General features: G+C 43.0%; 1 protein-coding gene across 2 annotated transcripts in view; it reads left to right on the top strand.

Moving 5' to 3' along the window:
* FGD5 (FYVE, RhoGEF and PH domain containing 5) overlaps positions 1 to 18368 on the top strand; it is a 119370-nt gene that overhangs the window by 27643 nt on the left and 73359 nt on the right. The window lies entirely within an intron of this gene.

The following is an 18368-nucleotide window of genomic DNA, read 5'->3' as shown; positions in this document are numbered from 1 at the left end:
AATCCCTCAGGTTACCACATCTCTTACTCTACCAGTGTACATTCATTCCCAGAGTAGGGAGAGAACTAACAGCCATACTTTGATGCAGCAGGCAGAGGGCAGCTGCAAAGAATCACAACAGAAGATGGTAACCCGTCATATCTGGATACTTTCAAATCTGTAAAGAGAGTAGGCAGCTTCACTGCATTTTCCATGGCTCATATGGATACCACCTTTCCTTGCACTGGTCTCCTTTCTGATCCACTGTATGATACAGTGGTCTTCCTGCCCGCGGTGCCCTCTGAAAAGTAAACAGCACAAAGTGCTTGCAGAATACACTGCAGAGATAAGCAGGACTGTGCACACACCAGGACACACTGGTGTGTGTATACCCCCCACGGACCCATGGCCTTGTGCAGCCCACATTAAAGCCCAGGCTATGGTGTTAAAACAATTTAAGCTGATCTATTCCACTACTGCCTAGTCCCATCCTCCTTCGTGACCTTGGCCATGTCCTCTTCCTCTACATTGTTCCAGGGGCTTGTTTGACCCCATTCAGACAGCTAAATGGGCAAAACCTATTCGCTTTTCTGGTGCTGAGCTAGTTTCAGGTTGAGGACCCAGGCCATGCACACTAGCTTTATTGGTCAAATGCTAATGGAGGCACAGCCTGACTCTCCATACTACAGCTATGCTGCCAGATCTCTGACTGAAATATACACATACAAAGAGAAAGAGTTTTGTCCCCTGGAAAGTGAACCAATAAATGTGGAGCAAATCCTAAATTTGCCTGCACATAGAACACTTTATTACAGAGATAGAAGAAAGATTAAGTCACAGAAAATTGCTTTACGAGGGCCAGCTCTTGTCTTTTGTATTCCTGCTTCAAGCTGTCATAACTGGGCCATGGCTTCTGGCCACATCATTACACAAGCTCCCTGGGCTGACAGTTCTGATGCCACTTATATTGCTGGCTGCTTCTGCTCACCCCTAGAGCAGAAGGCTGGGCTGCACTTTCCACCCTGGTCTGTTTGCCGAGCTCTCTGCCACATCAGTGAAGCCAATGAGGGTGCCACTTGAAGAATGATGGCAAGAATCAGTGCTAGCTTAGCCTGTGTGGGAGGTGTAAGCACGGGGTCATTTGATCGGGGCAGGGGGGACACGACACAGAGGAACACTCTCAAGCTCTCTCGAGGAATTAGGGAGGCTGTATTTAAAATGCTTCTGAGGCCTGTTCCTCTACACTTATTGCATGGGGTGCTGTTTCATAACAGAGCTCATTCTTCATCTTTTCTTGTTCCTTTGCGGTTTATAAGGCATATGTTACTCCTCTTACTCCTAGGTCAGGAAGTCTGCCACAAATTGTCTGTCTGTCTAGGCATTTAGACTTGTTTGTTGCCTTTATACTTGCAGCAGAGGGAAGTTCTAGTCCCCACTTAAAGAGACTCCCTGATACCTCTAACATACAAGCATTAAGGTTTCAAGCTTTGCGACTTTTTTTATGTCGGTGTTCCAGTTCTGGAGCTGAACAATGAAGATACAGGAGTGCTAAACATCTCATTTCAAGCAACAAGGTTTTGTGTACCTGTGTCATTGTTGTAATCTACCTGCCATTTGAGTGCCACGAAAAATTCTCTTTCCACTTTCTATTAAAATCTGATGTCAAGCAAGCCATCTCAATCATCTCATCATCCAGATCAAAATAGATAGTATTTTTTTACTTTCTCACATTGCTCTAGCAACTTTGATGGTCTTGGCTGTTTCAAGGCAAATGTAGAATGCGGATCTTAGGGCTTGAATTTGAAAGGAATAGGCTGATAGGTTTACAGTATTTTGTCCTGAAAATGTTAAATACCACTTTGGGTCCCCACCCAAATCAAAATTCTTGGGTTTAAAATTAGCACCTGAATGTCATCCTAGAAATCCACTTCATTATGGCTTTTTTCCCATAAAGTTTACTTTTGGGATCCATTAATAATTTGGAACCTTAAAATCATTCATCAAGCCTCAGAAAGCCTGACAGAGTCCAACCAAATTATTGTTTTGATTTATTGTAAGTTGAAGCCAGTCCTGTATACATGTATGCAATCCTGCATGGGAGCTACTGGTTCGTTCTTTCTTTTTCTGTAGAGTTGGAAGCCTGGGATGCAGTTTGACACCTTATCAGCATCCACTGTTCCTATACCTCTCCCTTAACTCCCTTCTAACCTCAGTACCATTCTCAGCCTGAGGCACACGTCAAATGAAGGGCTTATGCCGAGTTACTGCAAGGTTAATTCTTTGATTGCAGGACAGAAATATGTAAAGCACTGTGAGATCCCCTTGCCAGCTGCTACTGAAGGCACTCACACTGCACCCTTGGGCACTTTTGTACTGCTGGATATGAAAGACTGATGTTACTGCATTGAAAGGGACACCTTAAAGCCATACATTAGAAGTGTCACTTCCACTTTGGAAATGGCAATTACAAATCATGGGTGTCCTACTGTTCCTAATACCACTTTTGAAATTCCATGTTCTGCCCTTTTTCCCCCATGTGCATAACCAACTGTTGTTCTACTTATGCATGAATGAAATTGAAATCAGTAATGCTATAACAATGCTTAGAGATAATTCTCTTATTTGGACACATTATCATGCAAGGTGTTTGTAACTTCACTTCTAAGTAAGGCAGTACTTGTGACAAATTCATATATTGTCTGAGTATCGTAGCAGATTCAGACTTTGTGAAGTATTTGTGGTGTGTTACTGCTACTTCTCCTAATTTAAGAATAAAATCTGTTTTTTTAAAAGAAAGAAAAGAAAAACTGAAAACTGTCATTACCTGCTTTGGACGTATCATTTTCTCTGTTACCTAAAAGGCTTTAGGAATACTAATTTTAATACTTTTCCCGACACAACTCCGAACAGCTTAAAAAAATCAAAGAATGTTTCCCACCACAAAACCAAGCCCACTCTCTTCCACCAGTTCTCCTGTCTTTTGGAAGCAGGTGCCAAGAATTCAGATTTCTATTAATAAGTAGATCACTAAAAATTCTGGCTGCAGCAAATGATGATTGATTCAAGTTCAGTTTTGTGTTTGCGTTTCACTGACACCATTTCCAAGCTGGCATCCTCCTTTGAGTTTTCACTTCTGTTATCACTTAAGAATTATGCTAAGATGGATCTTCTGAAAGGATTATAATGAGTTGGATCCATTCGCTGCTGTAATGATCACATTTGCCTAATTGACACCTAATCACATCTCAGTCCAGGCTAGATTCCAGAATCAATAGTGTAGTCCCGCTGTACTCTGAGTTTCAGGACTGTATGTGCAAAAGTACAGAGCAGCTGCTGTATTGTACAAACCTAAAGACACGAAGGAACAGGACTTGTAAAGATACTCTAGTTCTGTGTAGCTCAGTGTAGTCAATAACCTCCTTGTGCAGCCACGAAACACATTTGGACCCTGATTCTTACCTATTTAAAACTTTAAAACTCTTTATTATGCTTGTAAGACAGCAGAACCAGTCCACCAACACTGAGCATCTCCAGGAGAGCCCACTGTGGGTTACAAACATGCCTTTGTTCTGCATAGCTCCATTTGCGAAACTCCCACAGAATGATTTATGCAGACCTTTTTCTGAAGTGTCTATCTGCAATTCTTTTATAAATTGCAATTCCTTGGGCAAGTAGCACTGCCTAAATCTTCCATTGTTGGTGTTCTTCTCCAGTGTGTGCCTTTGTGTGAAAATCATGCCAGCTTGGCTGCTTGAAAGCAACTGAGAGCCTATAACTCAAGAACCACCACCCCCAGCAGAAAACAGCAACACTAGCAAACATGACTGTTAAATGCTTCCAGGTAGATTTCTGTATCTCAGCTGGGCTGTGACAATGTAAACATTACTCTGTGCCTTAACTTAAACAAGCATGGACATGATCCTGTGCGTACCCATCCCTCTTTGATGTAAGGACTGGACCATAATAGTGAAATCCTTTTTAGTTTGCAGTCAACAGGAAGAACAGAAGCAAAAGTGTGCCCCAAGGGAGATGGACAGGGCAGTTCTGTTTTAGACGCTGGTAGGGATCTGCAGTATCCAAAGCCTTCAGTCTTACCAGTATTTTAAACATGACATTGCTCTGGGATTAACCACTTTACACAAATGACAGCCGAAGCACAAAGAAGTTAAAGAAACATGCCGAAGATAATAACAAAGAATTTGTAGTAGGGCAAGGGTTTCAGCTTTGCTTCCCAGATAATGGTATCCCACAGAGGTGTACTTCTCATACTCTGAGATGACCATCAGGTGACTAACTGAAGGTCACTTCTTACAGGAGATATCTTTTAATTCTCCTTGTTAATGCAGTTCTAGGTGGTTGGCTTATTCTGTCACCGATTTATGAGAGGAATAAGTCTTACGGAGGGTTCAGAGTGAAATCAGAGGGTTTTATTCTGCTCAGAGATCACAAGTATAAATATAAAGTGACTCCACTAAAGTCAGGGTGAATTTCTCCCAGTTTTACACTACTGTATCCAAAGTCAGACTGTCACTAAGATAAGTCATTTTACAGAGGAGAATAGGGAAAAGTGCTGAGTGGCTTCATTGTCAGAGGCCATTTGTGCTATGACTGGAGGTTGCTCAGCAAATCACTTGAAATCCATCCTGATAATTAGTGGATGTTTTCCTTGTTTCCTTGTTATCTTCTGTCCCTTGACAGATGTGCAGTATGGAAAGTTTCAGCATGATGCAGATGTATGTCCTGCACGGTCTGGAAAGGAAGAAGAGTTTCACGGCACAAAACGGAAACTTCTGTCACTGCCAAGCACTTGGGTCTTCATTTTGCCCCTCTCAGTTCAGGTTTCCAAGCATTGCAAGGATTCAACATAGCAAAAGGTTACCAGAGATGGGGAACAATAGGGTGCTGGAGAACAACAGGGCTGTGAGCTAGCAAGGGAAAGAAGAAAAAGAGAAGCATAAGAAGAGCTGTGCTGATGCCTTAAGGAAAACCTCTGCTGGTGCTGTTGGATAGAAAAGTTCTGGGTGCCTGTGAAGCTAATGATTTAATGAAAGTAAAAGCTCTGTGGTGGCTGACATGCGATGTAAATAATGTGCTCAACAGAGTCTATAAAGGGCAGAGCTGCCTTTAATAACCTATTATGTATTATCAGCCGCCCCATTGTACCTTCTGGCATGGTGGGGCGTTGGGTGCGGTGCAGCTGAGCGTCAGCCCTCACTAGTTCATTGCCAGGTCATCTCTGGGGAGGAAGTGTTCCCTGTTTACAGGAAATGCAGGACAAGGGCCGGAGGGCCAGGCTGAGCACAAGCTGAGGCCACCACAGCTTACCGCCTCGCCGGCATGCCTGGGAGAGCAGGGAGGGGGTGTGCCACTTGTCCGAGGCCCAAGGACGCTGTATTTTGTTTTCAGGCATGTCCAGCTTTTACTGTTGCTTTGTTTTTTCTAGTGGTTTAAAGCCGCAGGATTGGGGAGGGGAATGGTGCACCCCGGGGTCCATGTGGCTGAGCCTGAAACATGGATTGGCTGTGCAGATTTGTGCAGGTGCCTCAAAGCAAGAGCAGCCCATCCATCCCAGCACATCTGGGACATGGCTAGTGAAACCTCACTGTCAGGTTTTTTCTTATCCCTCCTCTACTTATACTGCCCCAGGCTAGGCCAGAGGGTGGTCCCTGAGATGGAGCCCAAACCCCCGTATGCTCCTCACTGCCTGCACTCCCTTCCAGAACTAGACCTGCACCAGCACCATTGTTCTGTGAGCACCTCCAGGAGCAGTGGTTGAAGTTGGGAGAGTTTTGTCCCTAAAGTTGTTCAGAACAAAGCAAAAGCCTTACGTACCTGACCAAAAATCCTCTTCCCCTCTCCTATATCCTGCACCACACCAATGCAAGAAAGAGCAAAATTCAAACTGAAACATTTGTGGCATGAGGAATAACTCCTTTCTGGCCTTGGTGGGCAAACAGCTTGTGCCTCAGAGCGTGAAATGTGATTATCCCTGTGTTACCTTGCCTTGTCAGGCTACATATGTTATTAGCAGACATCATGTCTTTCCTGCCCTTTTCAGACTTCAGCTGCAATATTTGCCTTGATGATCTGCCATAACAGGCAACTGACTGGCTAAACACATGCTGCACTAATAGGCATTTCCTTTTATTGGCTTTAAATGCATTTGGACTTTAATTTCCTTCAGTAATGAGCCTTCCTTTTGCAGAATGAATTAAAAAAGTCATTTACAAATGGATACAAGAAAATAAATAATCAGTTTTAATAAAACAGGGTCATTCAGCACCCCATTGTCTCTCCCAATTACCATCACTGCATGAAGTTCATATGATTTTAATTTTTTGCAATAAGGATGTCACTGAGAAAGACAGAGTTTGAACCAGTAACTGCTGGGCATGTGACTTCAAATAAAGCCAGGGATAGGGATACTGCATGTAGAAAAAAGTTGCATTCAATCCATATGGTCCAATAATAGAGGGGCGGTTTGGGGTGGGGGGGTTTCCCCTCCCCACTGGAGGGGATTTCATATATGCGGGCTTTGCATAACCCAACTGTGTCCAGGTGAGATTCTGGTCTCCCTCTTGCCTCCAGTACATTATATCCAGTTATGAGCTAAGATCCCTATGACAGAGGAGTCAGAATGGGCATAGGCTGGGGTCTGTGCATGGGAAAGTTATGGCAGCAGTTTACTAGTAATTTGTAAACTGAGCATATCTGATTCTGAGTTGATGTGTGAAGCTCATCACGACTCAGTTGGCTTCAGGGAGGTTATACTTGTAGAGGATGTACCCCACGGAGAGAGAATAACTGTTTGTACCTTCCTAGGTAGTTCCTACAAACCTGCTTTGCTGACTCAGGGCAAATAATTGCCAATGCAATCACCAATACACACAGAAAAATATTTAGGGTCATAACTGACATTCATTTCAGAGCTTTGGTGGATCCAGGCCTAAGTGACCTCAATAGCACTGCCTCTCTTTAGCAAAGAATTGAAAGAATTGTCTTTTAGCAATCCAGAACTGTGGTTTTACTAATGAATGGATGAAACATCCTAGGCAAAAAGACATTATTTCCCCCACAAAAGGCAGAGCAGAAGTAAGCATTTACCCCAGAAACCCAGAGAGTTCACTTACTTACTTCCTATACCCACTATGTGGAAACAGTGAATATGGTGAGCCATGTGTTGATAATTACTGGCAAAACCAGCTTTTAATAGCAGTTGTTCCATTGTAGGAATGGAACCAAGGATGTGGTTTCTAGCCTCTTCTACTGCTTTCTTCATCTTGTGGTGACATTTTGGACCAAATACTGCTTTGATCTTTACTTGCAGGCACTTTTGAAACCATAAGAAATTTTCAGGAAATAAATCAGGGGGCTCTTTGGCCCTTCAAGTATGTTGGCGGTAATTAAGTTGCATCATCTAATTTGCAGTTTGCAACAGATGCAAAGAAAAGAAATTAGCAGGATCTCTAGAAAAAAAGGTTCTGTCCTTTTTTTTCTTTTTTTTTTTCCCCCAAATCCTAGTAAAGATAGTGTCAAATATTCTTCTTTCTCTATCCTGGCACTGACTGGGGATGTAGAGTGAAAGACAACAGGGAGGCAGCAGGGAGGTAATCCAGTTGTCATTAACTGAATGCTGCCACAATGGTTAAAACCTGAGCACATCCTGGACTCTGTTTCTGGAAATCATTAAGCAAGGTATCCTTTGCCTGACCTCTGAGTATTAGTAGCCTGGATCATCCTTTACACTGTATATACCCTATGGAGACAAATTATGGGTTCGGTTCAAATATGAACACAGCAGAGGTTCCTCAAGTGCTGCACTTGTTCATACCGTTCTTTAGACTGAAAGTATGTTGAAACCTACTTCCAAAAGAAACCAGTTTACTCCAAGGAAGCTAACTCATGCTGGCTGGTGATGGTGTGTTACACTCCTGTGATTAATGATAAGCCACCCAGTGTCTTTCTCCAGAAACTGCATTTTAGAATACTGAAATCCAATTTTAGAAGTCCCCTGTCCCTGAAGTGCGGGAGTGGGATTGAGAATAAAGGAGGTGCTCAGGAGCTGGGATGGGGGAATCTGGATGTCCTCACTGGCCACATCACGCTTGCTTTGCCCTGGAGATGGGTCCAGTCACAAGAGTCTCCCACTGGCCTGCTCCCTCCCATATGATTAACATGGGGGGAATCACTGTGGCACTAAAACTGTACAACATCTGAACCCTACACAAATGCTCACTGCTTCAGGGAGATGCTGAATTGCTTTTGACTGACCAACAAATTACTAGCATACTTACACTGTCTGAGCAGGTTCAGTTGCAAGGCAGAAATATGTTGTAAGTCTGTCCCAACTCACATGATCATACCTTATGGACACTGTGATGGGTCTGCTGCACTGGCATTTGAAGGGACATTGCCAGCACATCTTAACAGCCTAACCAGCTGCATTTCAGATGTATAAAGAGCCATTTGATGGAAAGGATGGATACTCCACAGGTATCATAAAGCATAACTAAGAGCTCCAGGGATACATTAATATAAATACCTTACAGGAAAGAGCACTCCCCTTCTCCCCTCATGATCACTGCTGGAGCATAGACCATGAAGCAGAAGGCAAGCGAGATTTATGAGCCTTTCTTTAGGATGCATCACTTGACGTACAGATTCATTGAAACAAACTGCAGGCAATCTGACCCTTACTGGTACAGAGGACTTACATCACCTAGTGGAAATGACAGGCCTTAAGTTTAGATTTCCACCAACTCAGCTTTTTTCTTTTTTTTTTTGGGGGGGAGGGCAGTTCGTGACTCTAAAGGAGGAAACAACATCATTTGTGTGTGCGGCCAAGAGATGAGCATACAGCCAAGGGCATTTGTGTTGTTATGCAAACAAAAATACATGGTCTTCCTAGGCCTTTATTATAATAACCTTGGTTGGGTATTTTTGCCACTGCTAAATCCCCCAGTTAAATTCTTACATCTCACTAATGCTGACTGAATAACTTCTAAAAATCCTAAAGAATTGATGTGATCATAGCTGAGGAATGGGGTAGAATTTGCAAGGTCATTTGAAGGATAGGTGTGGAATTAAAAGAAGGGCAAGTATCTCTTTGAGAATTGCACATTCAAGCTAGACAAAATACAGTATTTGTCAGTCTGTGAATCATGTTCTATGAGCTCTCACACCTGTTGTGTATCTCCACAGTGCTCCCTCCCTTCCCATGCACATACTATCTGTGCTCAGACTTGTCCCAACCTGTGCTATGGAGGGATCATAGGTAGTAGAGACTTGTGTCTTGACTTTATTAACAAAGGATCTAGTGCTATTACAATTATCAGTTCAGCTTCCCTCTCCTTGATAGCTTCATCCTCCGCTCGGTCCACAGATCCTTTTCCTTTGAGGTCAAATGTAAACATCACTATAGGGGCAGGATAACCAGAGAGCCTGTAGACTCCAGAACACCTTTTTCCAGATGTACTAATATGTGTTCACAGGTGAAGGTACATAGATAATTTGTAGAGTGCATCTATACAGCTTCTCCCTACTCTACCTATCAGCAGCTCTGCTAATAGTAATGTAACGGGTGCTAAATAAAAGACTTTTGTTGCACTGCCTCCTCCTGCATTTATTCAGTCAATTTAAGGTTAGACTGTCCCAGAAGGCCCATTGCTTCCTTTGTTGTGCTGGCTAACTCTTGGAATGATTACAGACAATTGCTGGAGGAGCAGCAGATAATGTGTTTACAATCTGCTCTCATTCAGTCATATCATTGCTACAAGGAAGAGAATTAGTTGGGGATTACCACGTCTATTGAGATACTACCAACTCTGGGACTATTTCTCCCCTTATTCTCCACACCCACACTTTCATTAGCCTTTTCCATTGCATTAAAGTTTATTGCTTGCAGTAAGTTTATTTAGCAGTGCTTTAAATGAGCTGAAGAAAAATATCATTAGCAGAATAAAGAAACACAAGGTTTTGAACATTTATGATGCCTATATATATTAGTATATATAATTATAGATTATATACGCATAATTATTTAATTATAAATTATATTTTATATAATTATAATGGCTAATTTTATAGAAAATCTTCGCCTTGTTGCAGGTGTAGTTTAAGGTAATGAATTTGGCATGGTGTCATCTTACATCCACTTAGATATGCCCTGTAAGTCACACAAAGTGCCAGGATCCATTTGAACTCTAAGGGATGAAAACTGCTGTAGCTGATGAACAACCATGTTGTTTCAATAAACACTGATGTTATTATGGCAGGTCTTTAAAGACACTGGGCTTTGAGGAGGAATAAGAGGGAAAATGAAGGTAAGATATCCTTTTGTGACAGATCTATTTATTTATCCACATTCTCAGACCCATTAGAGGGACATTTTCTTTACAGGAGTCTGACAATAAACTTAGTGGAAGAACAAATAAAACTCTGCTGTGGGTTTTTCCTTGCAATTCAGCACAACAAAATAGTAGTTACTTCCGAAAAAACATTTGTTGACAATCTATGCTGATTATCCACAATGATCAGGAAGGGTTTTTTAACACACTGTGTGTATTTTTGCTGCCCTCAAAAGTATGAGGGTTACGATTATCCACAATGATCAGGAAGGTTTTTTTAACACACTGTGTGTATTTTTGCTGCCCTCAAAAGTACGAGGGTTACTAGACTTGATGGATTCACAGGCAAACCCTACATCCCCAGTGCTGTGGGGATGGCAACACCAAGACATTTTGCCTTTCTTAATTGAGCACTAGGGAACAACCAGGTGGCAGCTGAGGTGAGAAACACTGCAGCGCTGATAGCTCAAGCTACTGTAGGTTCAGTGCAGCAGCTGGTATCAGTTCTGAATAGGTTGTTTGAGAAAAGACAGAAAGTAAGTTCCTAATCAGCTATCAGGGAGTAGCAAGCACTGTCCTGCATGATCTGGATTCAAGGGAAAAAGCAAATGAAATAGCAAGTGACTGGGAGAACAACTAGCAATTTGTTGTGTCCCAGGTTTATGCAAGAAGCAGAGTTTGTAATTCAGACCACTGAGAATTGCTGGTGAGGTGCATGACTACGGTCTTTACTGATCGTGTCTGCAGCTGTACCTGTTCACACTTCACTCCTTCTGTCAAACTCCTCCGCTTGTTCCTGTCCAGTCAAGGTGGCAATCACTAAGAAATTTGGCCTCTATCTCCAGCTGCAATGACCTAATCACAGATTTGGAGGTAGTTTCCCATATTCTGTGATTTTTTTTCAGCATTTCTAGACGCCATTTAATTGTGAAATACAAGGAATTGCTTGGGTTTTCTTATCAGGAACTGCTCAGTCCCTCCTCCACCAGAAACCAAAATGCACTTCCTCTGAAACTCAGCCTCACTTTATATCTTATGACTGTTAATGAATTCTTAGCCTTAACCAGACTTCCTAATAATGCCACTGACATTTGCAGAAGACACTTGGTCATGAAGATATTATGCTGGAGACATCCCATGGGGTCTGTCCAACTTTTTGACTGAGAAAAATCTCATGATCAATAATGTCTACATGCTTTCCTAGCAAAGTTGCAACCTTTGCTGCTCACTCTTTCAAGGAGGGAGGGAGGGCAGAGTCAGGTGTTGTGGTTTAACCCGGCAGGCAGCTAAACACCACACAGCCGTTCATTCACTCCACCCCCACAGTGGGATGAGGGAGAGAATCGGGGGGAAAAAAAAGGCAAAATTCGTGGGTTGAGATAAAGACAGTTTAATAGGACAGAAAAGGAAGGGAAAGTAATAATAATAATGATGATGATGATGATGATGATGATGATGATGATAAAAGAATATACAAAATAAGCAATGCACAATGCAATTGCTCACCACCAGATGCCCAGCCAGTTCCCAAGCAGCAGTCACCCCCCACCAGCTAACTCCCCCCTTCCCCCAGTTTATATACTGAGCATGACGTCACATGGTATGGAATATCCCTTTGGCCAGTTTGGGTCAGCTGTCCTGGCTGTGCCCCCTCCCAGCTTCTCGCTGGCAGGGCATGAGAAGCTGAAAAGTCCTTGACTAGTGTAAGCACTGCTCAGCAACAACTAAAACTTCAGTGCGTTATCAACATTATTCTCGTGCTAAATCCAAAACACAGCACTGTACCAGCTACTAGGAAGAAAATTAACTCTATCGCAGCCGAAACCAGGACATCAGGGAAATGACAGGAGAAAGAATAAAAGCAAAAAAATATTCTTTCTGTGGAAAGAATAAAACCAAAACCCGATGCTTGAAAAAATTTATGCCCATCGGCACATGGATTACATGTGAGCTTGTATAGGTCTCCTTACCTTTTAACGATGTTTAGATTCATGGTGTAATTAAGTGGTAGATGATTAAAGATGTGGGAATTAAAGAAGGGCTCGGCCAGGTGAATAGGGGACTGGGGGCAGATGGGTGGAATACAGATTTTAATTACTGGGCTACAAAGTCACGACCCAAATACACTACTTAACTTCTCAGGGCAGCCTGCCTTGAAGGAGGCAGGCCACAGTTGGTGGAAAAAGAGGTTACAAACTGCAGTGAAGACAGAGACCTAATGTAACATCATGTCTTACTGGTTAAGCATTCTTAGCCCCTGGGAATATAATACCCAATTCCCACATTTGTGAACATCAGGAAATTAAGGCCTGAACACAAACCCCTGCTTTTACAATCATTTCATAATGCTCTTATCTGATTGAGTTACAACAAATTGAAGTGTGAGGTTTAAACACAGCAAGGTATTTTTGCATCCAAAGGACCCACTGTCTCTCCATGTTATAAACCAGACATTAATTAGGGGCTCCACTGATCGTGACAAAGATGTCATGGTTAGAGCTCAGGATTTTCATACTTGGAAATGCTGCTAGACAATTAGTTTAACAGTACAACTTGACGCTAACTCAACTCTAGCAGTGCATCAAAGGAAGTTTACAGAAGACTGTAGCTACCCAGAAATCCCATCTTCTGCATGTTCAACAGTTGCCCTAAATGTGAATGTAATGACAAGTCCAAGACTTCAGTCAGAATGAAGTGATCCCTTATTCTGCAGGTCAGAAATCAAAACAAAAGAAATGCAGAGACATGCAGTAGCTTCTCAGAGAGGTCAGGGATAAACTAGGAGTGACCCATTCAATGCAATTATTTACATGAAACATGCAAGTAGATTGGAAGGCAATAATAAATGGAGAGCAAATATTACCTCTGGCGTTGGACCCCACCAGAAGTACTGCATCTAGCTCTGGGGTCCCCAGTACAAGAAAGACATCGACCTGTTAGAGCGGGTCCAGAGGAGGGCCACGAAAATGATCAAAGAGGTGGAATACGTCTCCTGTGAGGAAAGGCTGAGAGTTGGGGTTGTTCAGCTTGGAGAAGAGAAGGCTCTGGGGAGACCTTATTGTGGCCTTTCAATATATAAAGGGGGCTTAAGTTACAAAATCGCTTACAAGAAGGATGGAGAGAGACTTTTTACCAAGGCCTGTGGTAACAGAACAAGGGGCAACTGCTTTAAACTGAAAGAGGGTAGGTTTAGATTGGACAGAAGGAAGACTTTTTTACTGTGAGGGTGGTGAGACACTGGAACAGGCTGCCCAGAGAAGTTGTGGACGCCCCGTCATTGGGATGTTCAAGGTCAGGCTGGACAGGGCTTTGAGCAACCTGATCTAGTGAAAGATGTCCCTGCCCATCTGATCTTTAAAGGCCCCTTCCAACCCAAACCATTCTGTGATTCTACGTAGCTTTTTCAGTGTTCCCAGATGACAGTAACAAAATATAAAATCAAGAGAGGTCAAAAGACATTGGTATCCCATTAAGAAGAGTCTCCTGCATATCTAGGATAGCTGAGAATTACACTGGATTCACCTTGAAAAACTACTGTCTGTTCCAAACATGTTTCAAGAGCAGTTTCAGAGCACAGATGGACAGATCTAGATGGAGTGGTTTCCAAAGTTTCTGCAACTGAACAACATTAGGATAACATGGCTATTCTTAGCTCCTTTTACTTTTCACCATAGTAGGTGAAATCTCGTAACTAACCACAAGAACATTGCTGAGAATTTCAGCACAAAACTAGCTAAAACCACCTTCAACAGTATAAGCTTGCACTACCAGACATTTAAAGGAACTGGAATTCAATGGAATTTTAGTGTCTAACTGCTTTAAGTTACTTCACAAATTCCATCTGCACTTTCCTGTTACCAGTAGAGAAGTAGCATCAGCATTACAATCTTTTGCTTGTAGCTGTTTTCCCCATTTCCCTGAAATATACTTTAAAATAGCTGAACAAATTCTGGGATTTCTATCAGTATGTGCATTGGGCTGAATGATGTTTTTCTAACTGCTTAAGTGAGCTCACCTGATTTTACCTGAGATGACACTGTCCAAATCAGTATCAGGAAGACAGAACGTAGTTGCCAGATACTCTTCTAGAATAACTTCATTGAGCTCTGCAGAGAAATGCCATGAGATAACATAAGCTGATACCTCTGATTTTGCAGCCTTTCAATACTTAAAGGGGGCTTATAAGAAAGATGGGGACAGGCTTTTTAGCAGGGCCTGTTGCGACAGGACAAGGGGTAATAGTTTTAAACTAAAAGAGGGTAGATTTGGACAAGATATAACAAAGATATTTTCATAATGAGAGTGGTGAAGCACTGGCACAGGTTGCCCAGAGAGGTGGTAGATGCCCCATCCCTGGAAACTTTCAAGGTCAGGTTGGACGGGGCTCTGCGCAACCTGATCTAGCTGAAGATGTCACTGCTCATTGCAGGGGGGTTGGACTAGATGACCTGTAAAGGTCCCTTCCAACCCAAACTGTACTATGATTCTATGATTCTATAATTCTATGATTCTATGATTCTATGATTTCCATTCTTGGTTCATGAGATCATTGCACCCATCACTTCACTCTTCTTTCCTAGCCTATATTGTGTATATATATATAAACTGTATCCTACAGTTTCACAGTGTCTTTCATTCCAGAGCATGTTAGAAACTCATAGGCAAAGATCACACAATTTCTGAAATGGAGCTGCTTCTCAAATACAACGGTGGTTGTTTTAATTCAGTGTTTCTGTATCCTCTTACAGAAAGTAATTTCTCATCTCAGTTTGTGTGCGTTTTTAAGATTATGTACTAATGGTGCTCTCAGAAACTGTCATTGGGAATCAGTAAGTACCACCTGTGACTGTGGGGTTTGTGATCTGGACATGTGTCCTGAGGGAAATGGGCTGGCAATCCCTGTCCTGTCCAACAGAGTTCTCTCCTTATGTTATCCTGGGTTGCAGCTTGCAATTTAACTCGGTGGTTCTGCTTTACCATAGCTTTATAAAGTTAGGTTACTGTTTGTCCATAAAAGGGTTATTCTTCACAAAACCACACTGAAAGGTACTTCACAGACACCTAAAATCAAGGTGCCCAGAGGAAGGCTAATGGTATCCTGGGCTGCATTAGGCAAAGCGTTGCCAGCAGGTCGAGGGAGGGCATCCTTCCCCTCTACTTGGCACAGGTGAGGCCACACCTGGAGTGCTGTGTCCAGTGCTGGGCTCCCCAGTACAAGAGAGACATGGACATACTGGAGAGAGTCCAACAAAGGGCCACGAAGATGATGAAGGGACTGGAAAATCTCTCCTGTGAGGAAAGACTGAGAGAGCTGGGACTGTTCAGCCTGGAGAAGAGAAGGCTCGGGGGGGATCTCATCAATGTGTATAACTACCTGAAGGGAGGGTACAAAGAAGATGGAGCCAGGCTCTTCCCAGTGGTGCCCAGTGACTGGACCAGAGGCAGTGGGCACAAACTGAAACACAGGAGGTTCTCTCAAACATCAGGAAACACTTTTTCACTCTGCAGGTGACTGAGCACTGGCACAGGTTGCCCAGGGAGGTTGTGGCGTCTCCATCCTTGGCGATATTCAAAAGCCGCCTGGCCTCGGTCCTGGGCAGCTGGCTCCAGGTGTCCCTGCCTGAGCAGGCGGGTTGGACCAGATGACCTCCAGAGGTCCCTTCCAACCTCAGCCATTCTGTGATTCTGTGATCAGTGGAGAGTAAACTGCTTTAGAAGAACTGCAGTGCATGAAGTTGGCTGTGACTATTTCCCTAGTATTAGAGATGGACTCTGGTCCATCATCAGTGGTTACATCTCATTAATGTTGGTGACTCTATTATCTTAATAAAGCAGTTTATTTTTCTGTTCTCAAATATCAAGTTGGAAGGTTCCTCCAATAGTGGCAGTTTACCAACATCAAAAGCAACCTACGTAATCTCTTGGAAAGTGCCAAAACATGTCCAGGTGGTTTTCACAGGGTGCACAGCAGCTTGTACTCAGATAAAAGACTTAAAATGCAGTTACGGTAATTGTTTGGGCATACCTGAAGGGTTTGCTCTGTGGGTAAGACCTTGCCCTGCATTAAAATTACTCTCCATATCATCCTTTTATAAAATTTCCCAAAACCTGTTGTGCCTCAGAAGTCATCTGCCACCTATCTCTGCATCCTTGGTGTTTTCCTCCAGGCACCTGGCAGTGGGATTAGTGAAGACCAAGCTGCCCAGGGCACCTTCATCTGGTGACCAGTTCCTGGGCACAGTTCAAGTCTTCAGGAGCTAGGATTGCTAGGAGACCACAAGAGTGTCGACATATAAAATGGATGAAAGGATATGAATTCATTGGAGTAAAACACATGCTGGGTATCTGGAAGGGTGTACTGCCCAGGAGCTCTATGACAATATAGAACAGTCTCAGAAGTGAAGACCTGAGTGCTGCTGGAGTGGCTGGAGAAGGGCAGGATGGAGAGGGTGGCACAAACATGCCTGTGCCCATCCCAGGTGCGAATGAGACCCATAATATTTTGGGACTGGCACAAGCCAGTGCCACTGGACTGCAGGCCTACTATAAATGAAGCCTATGCAACAGTTCAGCAATATTGCAAGTTTTGCTGCTGCATGAGCCTTTAATAATGCCATTCATAATGATTACCAGACTAATATACTGAGGCATTCTTCCCAAATTATTATGTGTTCTTACATTAACATAATGCAGTCATTTATCAGAGAGAGAGAGAGAGAGAGAGAAAGGAGGAGGGAGGGACTTAATTTCATGTCTGCTGGGGCAAACAATTACAAATTGCAGAAAGACTGTGCAAATAAGGAGAGAGACTGGCTAAACTATTAATAAGCCTCCTGAGCTGTTCCTGTATCTGCCTTGCTCTTGCTTTCACTTGTGCTAAGGCCCCTTTGTTGTTGTAGCTAGGCAGGTTTTCGGAAGTGCCGTGATGCTGCCCACACTGAAAAACTGCAGACACTAATAATAAACAAGAGGAACAGCGCTGCTGCTTGGCCCTTTGCCCAGCCATGGCAAATGCACCAGGCAGTTTGCGAGAGCTCCTTGACTCTGCGCATGAGGGAAAAGCTGGTGGCATAAAAGAAAGGCTGGCAGCCACACCTGCATGGGAGACACACAGCCCTGTTTGCAGCTTGGAAGTGAATGCAGATATGTAGGGAGTTTACTTTCCGAACGGAAATTTGAGTCTGGTCAGTGGCCTTGGGAGTCTCTTTCTTCATTGCCTTCCCACCTACATTAACCCATCTTTGCCCAGCCTCCTGTCACTCTAGCATTGGCTTTGAAACTGGATTTGTTCACATCTGGGATTCCCAAGTGGGAGATCAAAGAAAAATAAAGAGATGAGGCAGAGCTGCGAAAGCAAATTAATAATGTTTGTTTCAGAGGAAATGAGAACTAAAGAAATCATATACACTGAGTAAGCTAGGCCCATGTTACAGACCAACCTGGTTGGCCAAGATGTCTACTGGAACACACGGAGATGTCAGATTTTGTTTCTCAAGACAACAGACTTGCCCTGTTGGCTGAATGCTGGAACCTACCCCTGGAAATGTAAAAGGCTTCGGGCCACTGTGGTTTATAAGCTGCATATAAGCTCCCAGAATGATACTGTGGCCAAAAACACTAATCTGTAAAAACACAGTAAAGTCAGGCAGGAATAGATGGGTGTTACCACTGGTATACTTGGCACTTCTTTTGCCAGTGCTGGAATATTGAGTCTTGTATTGCAGTACCAAAAACAGTACTAAAACTGGCTGGTAGTAAAAACCGGTGCTAAAATTGTTAGTAAATTGGATGATGCTAATGGATAATTGGATAAAGTTCAGAGATTTTAGAATGATTAAATGATGGGAGGCATGACATAGTAAGACACCAAGATCTTAATCTATTTCATATTAAAGACAAAATGAAGGGACAACCTGAATACAGCCTGTGAGTACCTGCACAGTAACAAAATTTGGAAGACTGCCTCCAATTCAGCAGACAAAGGTTTAACAAGATCCAGTATCTGGAATTTGGAGCTAGGCATATTCAATCCGCAGTAAAAGA

The sequence above is a fragment of the Aptenodytes patagonicus genome, chromosome 8 (assembly GCF_965638725.1).
Source record: "Aptenodytes patagonicus chromosome 8, bAptPat1.pri.cur, whole genome shotgun sequence".
NCBI lineage: Eukaryota > Metazoa > Chordata > Aves > Sphenisciformes > Spheniscidae > Aptenodytes > Aptenodytes patagonicus.
The sequence above is the reverse complement of the archived record's forward strand: the minus strand, read 5'-3'. Positions and strand labels throughout refer to the sequence as shown.